The sequence below is a fragment of the Lithobates pipiens genome, unplaced genomic scaffold, assembly GCF_037356315.1.
Source record: "Lithobates pipiens isolate NorthernLeopardFrog02 unplaced genomic scaffold, aLitPip1_a1.2 Scaffold_23, whole genome shotgun sequence".
Classification (NCBI taxonomy): Eukaryota; Metazoa; Chordata; class Amphibia; order Anura; family Ranidae; genus Lithobates; species Lithobates pipiens.
In genome coordinates, this window is record NW_027507785.1 from 259,332,519 (window position 1) to 259,350,553 (window position 18,035).

General features: G+C 44.3%; 1 protein-coding gene across 2 annotated transcripts in view; it reads left to right on the forward strand.

Annotated features, from left to right (window-relative positions):
• Positions 1-10,940: 10,940 nt before the first annotated feature.
• LOC143928288 (protein FAM163A-like) overlaps positions 10,941-18,035 on the forward strand; it is a 93,270-nt gene continuing 86,175 nt past the window's right edge. Inside the window, exon 1 of one of the 2 annotated variants that reach the window (XM_077453078.1) lies at positions 10,941-11,170. The gene's annotated coding sequence lies outside the window, so the exon portion shown is untranslated. The remainder of the gene's footprint in view (positions 11,171-18,035) is intronic. The other variant, XM_077453077.1, reaches the window with a different exon arrangement.

Consider the following 18,035-nt stretch of genomic DNA (forward strand, 5'->3'; position numbering starts at 1 on the left):
CTGAAACCAAAGTACGGCGGACAGAATTTCGAAAAATCCGAAATACTTAGTACGCCAGACTGCACGCTGAAAAAGTCAGCTGAAGCCCACACACGAGCGGACTGTCCGCTGAAATGTGTTTCGACGGACTAAGTACGCCATACAGTCCGCCCGTGTGTACGCGGCATTAGTGTTTATTGTACTTATATAATTAGATATGAGTTCTGATTAGAGATACTGCAATTCTATCTGTTCTGTACACTTTATAGATTGTTCAAGACAAGCTCGCTCAGCAGTGTGTGTGATTTCAGCACCATGGGCAGCAGTCACAGCCTGGACCCAGGTGATCGCCCTGGGAAGCGTTCAGTGTCTCAGGAAAATGATGTGAGCCTTTCTGTCTACTTCGTGCCTTGTCTACTGTGTATCATTTCCCTGAGGCTCTGTATACTTCCCAGGGCTATCACCTGGGTCCAGGGTGCTATTCATGGTGCTGCAATCACACAGACAACCCCAGCTTGTCTGTAAGTGGCTGCCAATTATGAATAGATTCTAAATCTCAAAGAGAATTGCGAAATAATATTGAGATATAGATTATATATATATATATATATATATATATATATATATATATATATATATATAGATCGATAGATAGAGAGAGAGAGAGAGAGAGAGAGAGAGAGAGAGAGAGAGAGAGTATATATACACAGTATCTCACAAAAGTGAGTACACCCCACACATTTTTGTAAATATTTTATTATATCTTTTCATGTGACAACAATGAAGAAATTACACTTTGCAACAAAGTAAAGTGGTGATTTTACAGCTTGTATAGCAGTGTAAATTTGCTGTCCCCTCAAAATAACTCAACACACAGTCATTAATGTTTAAACTGCTGGCAACAAAAGTGAGTATACCCCTAAGTGAAAATGTCCAAATTGGGCCATTAGCCATTTTCCTTCCCAGTGGCATGTGACTTGTTAGTGTTACAAGGTCTCAGGTGTGAATGGGGAGCAGGTGTGTTAAAATTGGTGTTTTCGCTCTCACTCTCTCATACTGGTCACTCAAAGTTCAACATAGCACCTCATGGAAAAGAACTCTCTGAGGATCCGAAAAAAAAAAAGAATTGTTGATCTACATAAACATGGCCTAGGCTATAAGAAGATTGCCAAGACCCTGAAACTGAACTGCAGCACGCTGGCCAAGACCATATAGCGGTTTAATAGGACACGTTTCACTTAGAACAGGCCTCGCCATGGTCCACCAAAGAAGCTCGGTGCAAGTGCTCAGCGTCGTATCCAGAGGTTGTCTTTGGGAAATAGACGTATGAGTGCTGCCAGCATTGCTGCGGAGGTTGAAGAGGTAAGGAGTCAGCCTGTCAGTGCTCAGACCATACGCCACACTGCATCAAATTGGTCTGCATGGCTGTCATCCCAGAAGGAAGTCTCTTCTAAAGATGCACAAGAAAGCCCACAAACAGTTTGCTGAAGACAAGCCGTCTAAGGACATGGATTACTGGAACCATGTCCCGAGGTCTGATGAGACCAAGATAAACATATTTGGTTCAGATGGTGTCAAGCCTGCGTGGCAGCAATCAGGTGAGGAGTACAAAGACAAGTGTGTCTTGCCTACAGTCAAGCAAGGTGGTGGGAGTGTCATGGTCTGGGGCTGCATTAGTGCTGCAGGCACTAAGGTGCTACAGTTCATTAGGGAACCAAGAAATGCCAACATGTACTGTGACATACTGAAGTGCAGCATGATCCCAGGTACCTAGTGGCATTAGATATGAGAAGGGCACTGCATGGTCAGATTATGGGTATATGGGGTATCCCAGCCAAAGGGCAGAGGTTTTCTTAAATCCCTTGGCCTGCTGGGAGAACCTATATTTTTGGGTGTATCGCTGTCTGGGTGGATGTGTGTTGTATTGCCCGGGCTACTAGGCCGGAGATTGGGCCTATCCTGGGCACATCTGTCTGCTAGACTGTCTGAGGGCTTATCAAGAGGCAAGAGAGGTGGGAGCTGAATGTGGCACTTCAGTGAGCTGAATAACCACAAGAAGTGATTGTAGTGGAAGTGAAGGAACTGTTACATTTTGTTAGGAGCTGTTAAAGACTGTTGCCATCGTAGACAGCATTCCTACACATGCAGAAGTAGTGTCTTGCTGGATGTCTTTCCCTTCATAGCTGTCCTCCTGTTAAAGTCTCAGAGTCTGCCAATTAATCTTGCAACTACCTAAGGGTGTCCTGGCCCTAACCCTCTCTCCAAAAGTTATTTTAAGAGAATTTGCATTCAAGAAGTGTCTGGCGCCCAATGACTTTAACTACTTTACACCCACTATGCCTCACAACCTACCACATACAGAAGGATGTCAGCTATCTCAGGCCCTGGATGTTCTCATTAGACCAAAGGAGGCCGGGGACCGTGCTACATGAACATCTGTGGGGCATTCTCAAATGGAAGGTGGAGGAGCACAAGGTCTCTAACATCCACCAGCTCTGTTATGTCATCATGACAGAGTGAAAGAGGACTCCTGTGGCAACCTGCAAATCTCTGGTGAACTCCATGCCCAAGAGGGTTAAGGCAGTGCTGGAAAATAATGGTGGCCACAGAAAATGTTGACAGTGGGCCTAATTTGGACATTTTTACTTAGGGGTGTACTCACTTTTGTTGCCAGCGGTTTAGACATTAATGGCTGTGTGTTGAGTTATTTTGAGGGGACAGCAAATTTACACTGTTATACAAGCTGTACACTCACTAATTTACATTGTAGTAATATGTCGTTTCTTCAGTGTTGTCACATGAAAAGATATAATAAAATATTTACAAAAAATTTGAGGGGCGTACTCACTTTTGTGAGATACACTATGTATGTATACACATACACACCAATCAGCCATTATGACCACTGACAGGTGAAATGAGTAACATTAATTTTTTCATTACAATGGCATCTGAAAGTGGGAGGGATTTATTAGACAGCAAGAGAACATGTTGCCTCAAAAGTTGATGTGGTAAAAGCAGAAAAAATGGCCAAGCATAAGGATTTGGGTGACAGTGACAAGGGCCAAAATTTGGCTAAAAGACTGGGTCAGAGAATCTCCATAACTGCAGCTCCTGTGGGATGTTCCCAGTCTGCCGTGGTCAGGACCTACCAAAAGTGGTCCAAGGAAGGAAACCCGGGGAACCGGTAAGAGGGTCTTAGGTAGCCAAGTTTCATTGATGCACTTGGGGAGTAAAGGCTGGGATGTGTAGTCCAATGTAACAACAGAGCTATTGTAGCTCAGTTTGCTGAAAAAAGTTCATTATGGTTCCAATAGAAAGGTGTCAGGTGTGAACCATGTCCACAGCCAAAAGTGCCTATGGGCACATGCGCATTAGAACTAGACCACGGAGCAATGGAAGAAAGTGGCCTAATCTGATGAATTCAATAATAGTTTTAGAAACACAATAAGTGTTTTGAGGTGTTGATTTGGCCTCCAAATTCTAAAGATCCCAACCCAAGGGTGTGCTGGAAAAACAAGTCAGATCCATGGAGGCCCCACCCAGTGGCGGCTGGTGACGTTTTAGGATGGGGGGGGCGCCAGACCCTGCCCTTCCTTTTTTTACCCCTCCCACTTGGTGAAAATGGGCATGGTTTCAGGGAAATAGTGGGCGTGGCTCTAAGGTGGTGTGGTTAATGTCTGAGATGAACGAGGGACGGAGGGAGAGGGAGAGAGGGATGGAGGGACAGCAGGCCCAGATCCTACACAACAATAGAAATATGTGTATTCTAGAAAGTTTAACAAATTTAGCAGATAAAGATATTTCAAACACCTGGTGTTAGCACTTCATTCATCCCGGCACCATGGTTGTTATGGTGTCAGGATGATTGAAGAGCATTATTTATATTATAACATTGTAATATTAAATGAAATCATTCAACTCACCATAATGCATAATCAGTGGGAGCCCTGAGCGTGTCACTGGCCACGTCGCCTGCCACCAGATGCCATCGGGTGTCCCCAGTGGAGTCCGTCCTTACATCAGGTGCCCCCAGCAGAGTCCCTCCTTACATGAAGCCTGTGTCCCACCAAATGCAGCCTGTGTCCCACCAAATTGCAGCAGGCTGTGTCACCATCAATTGCAGCAGCATGTGTCACCATCAAATTCAGCAGCATGTTTCACCATCAAATTTCAGCAGCATGTGTCACCATCAAATTGCAGCAGCATATGTCACCACCAAATTTCAGCAGCATGTGTCACCATCAATTGCAGCAGCATGTGTCACCTTCAAATTGCAGCAGCATGTGTCACCTTCAAGTTGCAGCAGCATGTGTCACCACCAAATTGCAGCAGCATGTGTCACCATCAATTGCAGAAGCATATGTCCCACCAAATTGCAGCAGCATGCATCCCACCAAATTGCAGCAGCATGTGTCCCACCAAATTTCAGCAGCATGTGTCCCACCAAGTTGAAGCAGCATGTGTCACCACCAATTGCAGCAGCATGTGTTCCACCAAATTGCAGCAGCATGTGTCACCATCAATTGCAGCAGCATGCATCCCACCAAATTGCAGCAGCATGAGTCCCACCAGGTTGCAGCAGCATGTGTCACCACCAATTGCAGCAGCATGCACCCCACCAAGTTGCAGCAGCACGCGTCTAAACAAATTGCAGCAGCATATGTCACTATCAATTGCAGAAGCATGCGTCCCACCAAGTTGCAGAAGCATGTGTCACCATCAAATTGCAGCAGCATGTGTCACCACCAAAATGCAGCAGCATGTGTCACCACCAAGTTGCAGCAGCATGTGTCACCACCAAGTTGCAGCAGCATGTGTCACCACCAAATTGCAGCAGCATGTGTCACCACCAAGTTGCAGCAGCATGTGTCCCACCAAATTGCAGCAGCATGTGTCACTATCAATTGCAGCAGCATGCATCCCACCAAACTGCAGCAGCATGTGTCCCACCAAGTTGCAGCAGCATGAGTCACCACCAATTGCAGCAGCACGCGTCCCACCAAATTGCGGCAGCATGCTTTCCACCAAGTTGCAGCAGCATGCGTCTAACCAAATTTTAGCAGCATGTGTCACCATCAATTGCAATAGCATGCGTCCCACCAAGTTGCAGCAGCATGTGTCATCACCAATTGCAGCAGCATGTGTCACTGCCAAATTTCAGCAGCATGTGTTACAATCAATTGCAGCAGCATGCGTCCCACCAAGTTGCAGCAGCATGTGTCATCACCAATTGCGGCAGCATGTGTCACTGCCAAATTGCAGCAGCATGTGTTACCATCAATTGCAGCAGCATGCATCCCACCAAGTTGCAGCAGCATGTGTCCCACCAAGTTGCAGCAGCATGTGTCCCACCAAGTTGCAGCAGCATGTGTCACCAAGTTGCAGAAGCATGTGTCATCAAGTTGCAGCCCTCCCTTACTTAACTTGCAGTGTCTTGTTCTCTCCAGCGATGTCTCCTGTAGAGAGGTCCGGCCTCTCATACTTCCTGGTTCCACTCTCCTGGGTGCAATTGGAGAGAGAAAACAGGAAATGACAACAACTCAGATGTCAATCAAACCGCCCGTCCGTAGTAATATATACTACGAATGGGTAGAACCTACTTGGCGCTTCACAAAGCGCCGCAAGGTGGGCTTAACGCCCACAAATGAAGTGCCACGTCTGCAATCTCGTGATTGCATAGACGTGGCGCTTCCCATAGGTGCACTGTGTCCGGCGTCGGATTGTGTTCGGCATCTGAACACAATGCACTTAAGGACCTTTTTTTTTTTTTAAAGGGCCAGCTTTAAAAAAAATATATATATTTTTTTTTTTGACCACCTGGAGGGAGGGGGGGCGGCGCCCAGGCGCCCTCTATGGACGGGCCGCCCCTGGCCCCACCTCACAACTTACAGGACATAACCTCTTCACACCAACATGGAGCATATAGGCGGCCTCTCGCTGGGTGGGCTTTAAGGTCAAAAGGCCACATACTTACAGATTAGAGAGAAGAGAATTGAAGTATCCCATAGCAACTAATCAGAACTCATCTTTAAAAAAATATATATATATACACACACATTCTTAGTCCATAGGGTTCATTATTGGGTTGGCCCCCCCCTTTGCAGCTATAACAGCTTCAACTCTTCTGGGAAGGCTGTCCACAAGGTTTAGGAGCATGTTTATGGAAATGTTAGACCATTCTTCCAGAAGCGCATTTGTAAGGTCAGGCACTGATGTTGGACGAGAAGGCCTGGCTCGCAGTCTCTGCTACAATACATCCCAAAGATGTTCTATCGGGTTGAGGTCAGGACTCTGTGCAGGCCAGTCAAGTTTCTCCACCCAAAACTCGCTCATCCATGTCTTTATGGACCTTGCTTTGTAAACTGGTCCAAATCATTTGGTGAAGGGAGGATTATGGTGTGGGGTTATTTTCCAGGGGCTGGGCTTGGCTTTTTAGTTCCAGGGAAGGGAACTCTTAGGGTGATACATTTAGTGTAACTTTGTACGAACCGTTTGGGGATGGCCCCTTCCTGTTCAAACATGACTGCTCACCAGTGCAAGGTCCAAAAAGACATGGATTAGCAAGATTAGGGTAGAGAAACTTGACTGGTCTGCACAGTCTCCTGACCTCAACCCGATAGAACATCTTTGGAATGAATTAGTGCGGAGACTGTGAGCCAGGCCTTCTTGTCCAACATCAGTACCTGACCTCACAAATGCACTTCTGGAAGAAGGGTCAAACATTCCCATAGACACACTCCTAAACCTTGTGGACAGCCTTCCCAGAAGAGTTGAAGCTGTTATAGCTGCAAAGGGTGGGCCAACTCAATATTGAACCCTACAGAGTAAGACTGGGATCAGGGCTGTCTTTAAGGCAGGGCAAAAGGGGCAGCTGCCCTGGGCCCTGTCATTGTTGTGGGGCCCAAAGCAGCTGTCTCATACTTGCCAACTATCCCAGTTTACATTCCCTTGTCCCTTGAAGTTTTAGTCCTGTGCTGCTACTAATGCTGTCCAGCTCTGCCCTATTGTTGTATACAGATGACTCACCTGCAGACCTGTGTTTACATGTAAATACTGGCATTCATATGTAAATAGCAGTGACATGCATATGTAAATAGCTGAGGCCAACTGCATTGATATGTAAATAAAGGCAGCATTCATAGGTATATCATGACCCCCTGCAGTGAGGAGAAGATGTGCTGTAACCTATAGCAACCAGTGAGCAGTATTACTGTACAGCAATCTCTAGCAGCCAATCAACAAGCAGAAATGTGCTGTAACCTCTAGCAACTAATCAGTGAGCCTTAAGGAGTGCTGTAACCTCTAGCAACCAGTCAGTAAGCAGTAATGATATGCTGTAACCTCTGGCAACCAATCGCAATCGCTGCATGATCTGATACAGTAAACTGATTTTAAGTCTAGCTGCTATTTATTGTATGTCTCCGAGAAGGTGGAGAGCGAAATTGCATGAGGGGAGGGGGGCCCTAAGAAAATTTTTGCCCAGGGTCCAATCAATATTAAAGACGGCCCTGACTGGGATGCCATTAAAGTTCGTGTGTTCGTGTGTGTGTGTGTGTGTGTGTGTGTGTGTGTGTGTGTGTGTGTGTGTGTGTGTGTGTGTGTGTGTGTGTGTGTGTGTGTGTGTAAAGGCAGATGTCCATATAATTTTGACAATATAGTGTATACAGTGTATACAGTATATATTCTTTGCTATGGTATGGGATACTGAAATTCTTTACACATAGTTGGAAGCATGTAGCAGACAAGCTGGAGCAGCGTGTGATTTCAGCACCATGGACAGCAGTCAGTCTGGACCCAACTGATAGGGTGAATAGATAGATAGATAGTAGAGCTACATGATTCTGGAAAAAATGAGAATCACATTTTTTTTTACTTAGACCCCTTTCACACTGCAGGTGCTGCAGGTGAAACAAGCCTCAGCTGCAAACCCAGTGTGAAAGTCTGAGTGTTTTCACACTGGGGCGCTGTGCTGGCAGAGCATCACAAACAGTCCTGCCAGCAGCTTCTTTGCAGTGGTGAATACACCGCTCCTACCCACTGAAAACAATGGGGCAGTGCCGCCATACTGCTGGCAAAGCATCACTGCAGCAGGATTTTGTGGGCAAATTTAACCCCTTTTCAGCTGCTAGCTGTGGGTTAAAACTGCCCTGCTAGCGGCCAATTAACGTCGCTAAAACGACGGTAAAGCGGACTAAAAGTTGAAGTGTATTTTTTTCAAAAAAAAATATGTGTTTGAAAGAACGAGGCGCAAATACAGTGTGACATAAAATATTGAAACTGTCATTTTATTCTCTAAGGTCTCTGCTAAATATAGAGCTAGAGAGAGAGAGAGATAGCGATAGAGATAAAATGTTTGGGGTTTCTAAGTAATTTTCTAGCAAAAAATGTCTAGCAAAAACTGATTTTTACACTTGTAAGCAACAAGTGTCAGAAAAAGGCCTGGACTTTAAGTGGTTAAACTGACCTCATATACAATCCAAAGTTCATCCCTTTGATCTAAAAGAACTTATTGTTGTAATGTTTATAGTTATCTCTCAGCTGTGAAAAACATTTTCTGGAGGCTCTCTTCTTTTTTTTTTTTAAATAGCTGTGAGTGAGCAGAGAAGTGCTCCGCACTGCTTACACATAATCTTGGAAATGCCAGATTAAGATCGTGGGGGGTTGAATCTAGATTGCAAATTTTTTAACGCTTAATTGAGATAGATAGATGGGTGGATGGGGCGAGTGGGTGGATGAATAGATAGATAGGTGGGTGGGTGGATGGATAGGTAGATAGATAGATAGACAGACAGACAGACAGACAGACAGACAGACAGACAGACAGACAGACAGACAGACAGACAGACAGAAGCTGTTTGATTATTTTTTATGCTTTGTGCTGCAGACTTTATTAATGGTTGGTAGCATCCTGCAGATTTCAGCACCATGGACAGCATGCACTGTCCGGACACAGGTGACAGCCCTGGGATGTATAGACAGCTCAGATGATGAGTCTGTGTGCAGCATGCACCTCTTTGGCAATAGATATGTATATAGAGCAGGCATGGCCAAAGTCCGGCCATGAAATCGCGGCCCGCGTTCCCGTTGTAAAATGGCCCGCCTGGTTATTTATACATGTATATCTTTTGTGGCCCCCAACGATCTCCCAGTGCCGGGGCCACAAAAGATATATATGCTGGCTGCCTTGGAGGGGACAGGGAGGGCAGGGTGGGATGAGTGCCGTACACAGAAGAATTTCCTGTTTACATGGCGCCCTCTGTAATAGGAAGTCCCTGCGCTGCCATTGGATGACTGTTCTGTCCATCATAGGAGGCGGGACTTTCTATTAAAGAGGCCACCGAAAACAGGCGTTTTTCCTGTATGTAATCTTTTGTCGCTCATCCCGCCACCCTCCCTGTCCCCTCCAAGGCTGCAGATGGAGGGGAATCAATCCGGCTGCACTGATGGCAATGATGAGTCTGCATTCATGGCAATGGGGGTGCTGCATTCCTGGCAATGGTGGGTGCTGCATTCGTGGCAATGGTGGGTGCTGTATTCCTGGCAATGGTGGGTACTGCATTCCTGGCAATGGTGGGTGCTGCATTTCTGGCAATGGTGGGTGTTGCATTCATGGCAATGGTTCCTGGCAATGGTGGGTGCTGCATTCCTGACAATGGTGGGTGCTGCATTCATGGCAATGGGGGATGCTACATTCATGGCACCCATGGCAATGGGGGTGCTGCACTGATGGAAATTGGGGAGCTGTATTCATGGAAATGGTGGCTGCTGCATTCCTGGCAATGGTGGGTGCTGCATTCCTGACAATGGTGGGTGCTGCATTCATGGCAATGGGGATGCTACATTCATGGCACCCATGGCAATGGGGGTGCTGCACTGATGGAAATTGGGGAGCTGTATTCATGGCAATGGTGGCTGCTGCATTCCTGGCAATGGTTCCTGGCAATGGTGGGTGCTGCATTCCTGACAATGGTGGGTGCTGCATTCATGGCAATGGGGATGCTACATTCATGGCACCCATGGCAATGGGGGTGCTGCACTGATGGAAATTGGGGAGCTGTATTCATGGCAATGGTGGCTGCTGCATTCCTGGCAATGGTGGGTGCTGCATTCCTGGCAATGGGGGTGCTGCACTGATGGCAATGGGGGAGCTGTATTCATGGCAATGGTGGGTGCTGCATTCCTGGCAATGGGGGTGCTGCTTTCATGGCAATGGGGGTGCTGCTTTCATGGCAATGGGGGTGCTGCATTCATGGCAATGGGGGTGCTGCACTGATGGCAATGGGGGTGCTGCATTCATGGCAATGGTGGGGCTGCAGATGGGCAATGACCCTTATTTTGCTTCTCAGTTCTGTATTTAAAATTACATTATTTTTTCCCTGAAACTTCCCTCTTAAAGTGAAGGTGTGTATTATAAGCCAATAAATACGGTATATATGAATAACCCGATTGAGCTCATCTCTTTACTCACACACAGCCACGAGGGCAAGAGAATTCTTGTTGGGCATTGTATTATTGCTCGGAGGAACACACTTAGACCGAATTTTAATGGTTCAAAGAATGTCAGGCAAAATGGTCAGCCCTCATGGATCTAATCTAGCCGTCTTTAAAAAAAAGTTTGGACACCCCTAATATAGAGTATATATTTTGCATATTCCTGTATACTTGTTACCTGTGAATTTCCTGTAGTCCTTTCATTAGAGGTGATTAGTTGTTATGGGGGAGTGCAGCAATTGTCTTTGCTCTGCAGACTTCAGCTCTCAGCAGCCAAGCAGTGTGTGTGATTTCAGCACCATGGACAGCAGAGCGGACGGAGGTGACAGCCCTGGGAAGTATAGAGAGGAGGGAGGCTGTGTGTCTGTCTGCTCTGTGCACATGTGAAGGGCTGGCATTGTCTTTATGAATGATTATCCTGTTTGTTTGTGTCTGTGATAGGGTGATGGAGCTCTTTGCTCAGAGGAAGGGGCTGATCTCCCCATGTTTCCAATAGGATTTCCCTTCATTGGACAAGTGGTAGAGTTGGGGGAGGGGGTGGAGGCAGCAATATCACATACCCATGTTGTCTGTCTTATGTAGCAGCAGCTGGGAGAGAAGGATGCACTCACCTCCCCTGTGACCGGGCAGCAGCAGCTCTTCACCCACCTCCATCCACACAGCTGCCTTACCTACCAGGAGGATCAGGGGATCCAGAGTAAGTTGGCTTGCATGCCATTTCGTGCTGAATTTTCTGTTCTGCCATATGCATTTGCTGTTGTCACTTGATCACCTTAGCTGCTTGGTGAATTATGGTATCAATGGCCATTATAATGTGCATCTGACCTCATTTATTTAGCAGCCCTTGCTGGATTTGTTACAAGTGTCATGTTTATGCAGTCCCTGCCCCCCTCCCCTATGCTGTTTGTTCTGTTGGATGTGCGCTGTCAGGAAGGATAGATACATTCCTCATACACCCTGGAGAAGCAACACTAGTATAGTGTATAGGAGAATCCAAGAAACCAGCTAGCTGCTGTGTGATCAGGTGTGAGGAATCCATCTGTGCTGGATAGAGGAAGGATGCTCCTATTTCCATAATGGTGCAGCATGGCTGTGTTCAGTGGGATCAGTCTACTGAGCCTTACTACACAGGAGCAGAGAGGCTGGAGAGAGAAGATGAAGTATGATGAGATCCCAGGCTCTACTGAGCCTTACTACACAGGATCTGAGAGGCTGGAGAGAGAAGATGAAGTATCATGAGATTCCAGGCTCTACTGAGCCTTATTACACAGGAGCAGAGAGGCTGGAGAGAGAAGATGAAGTATGATGAGATCCCAGGCTCTACTGAGCCTTATTACACAGGATCAGTGAGGCTGGAGAGAGAAGATGAAGTATGATGAGATCCCAGGCTCTACTGAGCCTTATTACACAGGATCAGTGAGGCTGGAGAGAGAAGATGAAGTACACAAGATCCTAGGCTCTACTGAGCCTTACTACACAGGATCAGAGAGGCTGGAGAGAGAAGATGAAGTACACAAGATCCTAGGCTCTACTGAGCCTTATTACACAGGAGCAGAGAGGCTGGAGAGAAAAGATGAAGTATGATGAGATCCCAGGCTCTACTGAGCCTTACTACACAGGATCTGAGAGGCTGGAGAGAGAAGATGAAGTATCATGAGATTCCAGGCTCTACTGAGCCTTATTACACAGGAGCAGAGAGGCTGGAGAGAGAAGATGAAGTATGATGAGATCCCAGGCTCTACTGAGCCTTATTACACAGGATCAGTGAGGCTGGAGAGAGAAGATGAAGTATCATGAGATCCCAGGCTCTACTGAGCCTTATTACACAGGATCAGTGAGGCTGGAGAGAGAAGATGAAGTATCATGAGATCCCAGGCCCTACCAAGCTTTATTACACAGGAGCAGAGAGGCTGGAGAGAGAAGATGAAGTATGGTGAGATCCCAGGCTCCACTGAGCCTTAGTACACAGGAGCAGAGAGGCTGGAGAGAGAAGATGAAGTATGATGAGATCCCAGGCTCTACTGAGCCTTAGTACACAGGAGCAGAGAGGCTGGAGAGAGAAGATGAAGTATGATGAGATCCCAGGCTCTACTGAGCCTTAGTACACAGGAGCAGAGAGGCTGGAGAGAGAAGATGAAGTATGATGAGATCCCAGGCTCTACTGAGCCTTACTACACAGGAGCAGAGAGGCTGAAGAGAGAAGATGAAGTATGATGAGATCCCAGGCTCTACTGAGCCTTACTACACAGGAGCAGAGAGGCTGGAGAGAGAAGATGAAGTATGATGAGATCCCAGGCTCTACTGAGCCTTAGTACACAGGAGCAGAGAGGCTGGAGAGAGAAGATGAAGTATGATGAGATACCAGGCTCTACTGAGCCTTATTACACAGGAGCAGAGGGGCTGGATAGAGAAGATAAAGATAAAGTATCAGACAAAGTAGAAGATGAAGTATGATGAGATCCCAGGCTCTACTGAGCTTTACTACACAGAAACAGAGAGGCTGGAGATAGAAGATAAGGCATCATGAGGTCCCACGCTCTACTGAGCCTGGAGATAGAAGATGAAGAATCATTGGATCTCACATGTCCTTGTACTGGCTGCTTCTCCTTCAACTCTCTCTTGTACACAAGTCATCTTGTCCCATCCAAATCATTCACTGATTTTCATTATAACATATTATGCTTGGTATATAATGTATACAGTAGAGAACACTGCTTCTCAAGCTTATCCCAGTATGTGCCTGTATAGCAACCAATGTTTATTTACCAAGATTAGAAATATTCTTTACCATTTTTGGTGGATTGAGGGAAATTATGCTTTCCGGGTGATATGTGATGTTCGCAATTCTTTTGTGCCAGTGTGTTTGATTGTTAAGCTGGCCTCACACCAGTAGAATTTTGGTCAAAATATTACATTTTTGGAAGGCGAATTTAATTTTCTAATGGTTAGTGAGGTTCAGTTTTCAGCCATAGTGATGAGAAAATTTGAGAGTAGGGAAAATGTTTCTTGAACAGACAAAATTCTAAAGCCCCTTTCACACGGGGCGGATCAGTAATGATCCGCCCCGTGATGATCCGCTCGCTCAGCGGGGATCAGTCCGTTGTCCCCGCTGAGCCGTCGGCGGACAGAGCGGTCTCCGCACACTGTGCAGGGACCGCCCTGTCAGCTCTCCACTCTCCTCTATGGGGATCGGATGAGCACGGACCGTCTGTCCGTGTTCATCCGATCCGCTCTGCAGACGGATAGAAAAATAGGATTTTCCTTCGTCTGCAGAACCAATAGAAATGATCAGATGTACACATTTCATAGATAGTCAAATGTTTCTCATCTCTCTTTACCAGTTATACCCTGGTGAATTAAATTTTTTTTTTATATCTACCTATGACACGTGTAGACTTATTACAAGTACTACTTTTATTTGTTTATATTTTACACACAATACCATATGTTAAAAAAAAAAAAATGCTTTATGTTTTCTAAAATAATACATGTAATAACAAATAATAAATGTACCTTTTTTTTTTTTTTAATCAGAAGGCCCCCATAAAAGCCGCCCTTGAGGTATACATTCCTTGGCTGAAATATTCCACTATAGAATTTATATGTCCTTCTGAACATGGCTTACCTAGTGATAAGACCAGATTGTCTTATTAAAATTAGTAAAAGAAAAATACCATGCTGATAACACCTAAAACAAACCTCCAAAAATAAATAAAATGAACAACTGAGCAGCCACTAGAAGTGAGATACACACATATAGTTAGTAGGAAAAAATGTAGCAGCTCTAATAAGTGAGCAAAACTAGTCGAATAAACAAACAATATGATGGACATAGGCCAATAAAAATTGAAAAAAATATACACTCAAAATTAATAGTGAAATCAAGAAAAATATATAATATATATAAATATCAATATAAATGTCTGTGGGTGATATAAGGTAGGACTTCTTCCACTAAGAATATGGTCATAAACACAAATCTGTGAAAAAATGTACATAATAATTTGAAATCAGTGACAGTTTTCGGTTTTCAGCTTTCCGAAAGCCGCTGAGAACGGCCAAATGTGGCCGAAAATATCCGAGAACGGGCGAAAATATCAGAGAACGGCCGAATATACCCGAGAACAGCCAAAAATACCTGAAAGCCGCAGAGAGCGGCAGAAATGGTTAGGAAGGGCGGGGGATCGGCGTATAAGACGCACCCCTGATTTCCCCCTGATTTTAGGGGGAAAAAAGTGCGTGTTATACTCCGATAAATACGGTATGTACATTTTTTCACAGATTCTTGGTTGTGACCATATTCTTAGTGGAAGAAGTTCTACCTTATATCACCCACGGACTTTTATTTATATTGAGATATATATTATATATATTGTTTTCTTGATTTCACTATTAATTTTGAGTGTATATTTTTTTACATTTTTATTGGCCTATGCCCATCATATTGTTTGTTTATTCGACTAGTTTTACTCACTTATTGGCGCTGCTACATCTTTTCCTACTTCTTAATAAAATGAGTACTTGTCCATTTCACACAAAGTATCTCATAAAATATTGCAATACTTATGAAAGTATTTTGAAATCTAATAATAAGAGGAAATGGGTTGACTGGGTATGGTAATCAAGTTTGGCACCATTATGTGCAAAATTTTGTTTCCATGGTGTGATGGAAACTAATGAAATCATGTTCCAGGGCTTGTACTTTGGAAATAGAATGTTTTTAAACATTTACCCAACATTTTGTCATATTTTACATTTTTGTATATTTGTGTCACTGTAGGTGGGGTCAGAGCTGTTATCAGATGTGGCATGTTTAACATTGGGACAGTCAGTGTGTAAAGGTTCATTCTCACCATTATTCAGACATTGTGACAGCTTGTGATGGGTTACATTTTTTTGTGATGGTAAAAGGATCCCATTGGCTTGGCTGATGCAGTGGCAATTGCATTGTCATATTTAAGGCTCCATGCACACTGGCTTAAAAATCGCTGCTTCTACAGTAGTTTTGTTTTCTGCCTGTAGAAGCGGCTCAATGATATCCTATGTGTTCATACACATTAGGGCAATTAGATGTATATTTGATGTTCAAAGTTTAGAGCCAGGAAAAAAATCCTTCTGGTTTACGTTTTCTGATTGGAGCTTTCTGGCAGAAAAAAATAAAACTCTCCTAAAATCGCCTAACCTTTGTACAAAAAATATATATATGAGTTTTTTTTTCTGCCACGGAAACTGGAATTTTTTTAGCCCAGTGTGCATGGAGCCTAAAATAAATCAGGACCTTTTACTATTGCTCTGTAGGGAAATGTGAGCGGGTTCTATAAAACCTATGTGTAGTTTTTATGATGTCCATTGGGCTGCAGCGGCCTCTGGAAGGGAGCTGTGAGGACGATCTGAGATCTACGGGGGGAACAGTTTGTGGATTCTTTGGATCTCTGTTTTGCCAGCAATTCCCAATAGAGTGGGCATACATAAACAATAGTATATAATAGTATTCCAGGATTAAGAGCTCTTGAATTGCTTACGTTGGGCTCAGTTCTTTGACACCCAGAAACAATGGTAAGGTTAAATGGTAAGGTTATCCACAAGGATTCTTTTGCTCAATGAGATCTCCAATTTCTCTAAGGTACTTTGACAGTACACACTTTTGGTGTCATTCTTGATTTTCTCCCCATGGTCTCAATGTCAGATGCTGTGGTAATGCCCAGTTCTAGATACGTCTGTTTTACTTATCTGAGGATGATTATAGAGTAGCTGGAGAGCTGATTATACATACATATATATATATATATATATATATATATATATATATATATATATATATATATACCATTTTGCATATGTTCTCCTGAAGAAGCAGATGTTGGTTTGAAGAAACGTGTTGGTAAGTGCCTGCTCCTTGGCAGAGCTCAGTAAACAATAACAAACCCACGTACAGAGGTGTTTAAATGATTTTACAATATGAAATATGGTAGGACTCTGAGGTATAGAGTGTAATCAGCCCTTAACAATCAGCTGTATTCCACTTGTTTTTACGATATAGATTTTATGTTCATATATGCATAAAGGGATGTTTTAAGCTAAACATTTAACTTGCTGAGTGCATTCAGGCTAAACTCCTGGAAAGATGTTAAATACATACTTACCTGCTCTGTACAAACATTTTGCAAGGAATGGTCACCTTCCTCCTTTTCCAGAAGTCCCCCACCTCCCCTCTCAGCTGTCCACTTCTCCCTCCTCCAGGTGCCTCCTTGCAAGATGAATGCTATGGAGCATGTGCTCCTGAGCCAGGCTGTGACACACACAGCTCCAGCAAGCCACGCTCCCGCTACCACCTCGCAGGGGGTTGACTGACAGCAGCAGGAACCTATGGCTCCTGCTGCACTCACTGTCTCCTGTGAAAGCAAGAAGTGAGGGGAGCAGCACTGCAGCCGTGATCATACTGAAGCAGTGACGGTAGTCAGGTAAGTGTTTAGGAATGGGAGTGGGTAGAACAAGTAGTGGGGCATTTTTTACTAATTCAAAGAATGCATTAAAGTAAAAAAAGCTTTTGAGTTTAGAACCATTATAATCTTTATATGTGGGAACTGAAGGATTTGTTGTTCTGTGCAGACAGTTTTGCTATCAGGCACCCCAGCCACACAAAACAACTGAATCTAAGCAGAATAGCTCGGTCAAAAACATTCCCAACCTACTGATTGGACAATGAAGGAACAGCAGCAGATTTCTAGGGGCATCCCTTTGCTCACTCTGCTCTTTCCTTCAGCCTGCATGTGCACTGTCAGCACATGTCCACTATAGAAGAACCTGCATTAGAAATGTATTTAAAGCGATATTAAACCCAAAACCAAAATGTCATATATTGCAGCTTACCAATCATTAGATATGGTGGTAACAAATTGAAGCCAAACTCCAGCTAACATTTCACACTTGGAATAACTGTCAGAATTTCTGTGATTCTTCCCATAATTCCAAACCGCAGTACAGCACGCAACATGCATTTTGTTGCCATTAAAACACCAAACACGGTGCGTTTTTGCTGCGTGGAAACGTGACAAAACACGCCTTTTTAAAATCGCATGAAGCTCATCACCCAAAAAGGAACTGGAGCTTAATTTTGGCTAAAAACGTGCATAGGGCAGCACCTTGAATTAAATGGGCTGCCCTATGCATGACATGTGGAAACGTGTGTATATATCATGCTTAAAAGGATCAGGAGCAGGAACTAGCACTCCTGCTACACCAGATCTGAATGGGGTCTTTATAAGCAGTTACAGAAAACTGTTTTTCCATAAAGAAATAAAAGCTGACCATTGTAAGCTCCCCTGTCAGTAGTAAATGGTTTGCCTTAAGCCCTTAACTGCTGCATCTGCAGGACAGCTTGTTCTGTTGAAAAACAGCAGACTTAATGGCAGGACAAACAAAGCCTAATAAAGAAAATTAATGCAGTCACCACATCTAAAAATTGGTAAACTGCAATATAATAAATGTGTGCTTTTGGGTTCAATATGACTTTTTTTTATTGTTTTATAACAACCAATAAACTGTAATCATTAAAGTTTTAC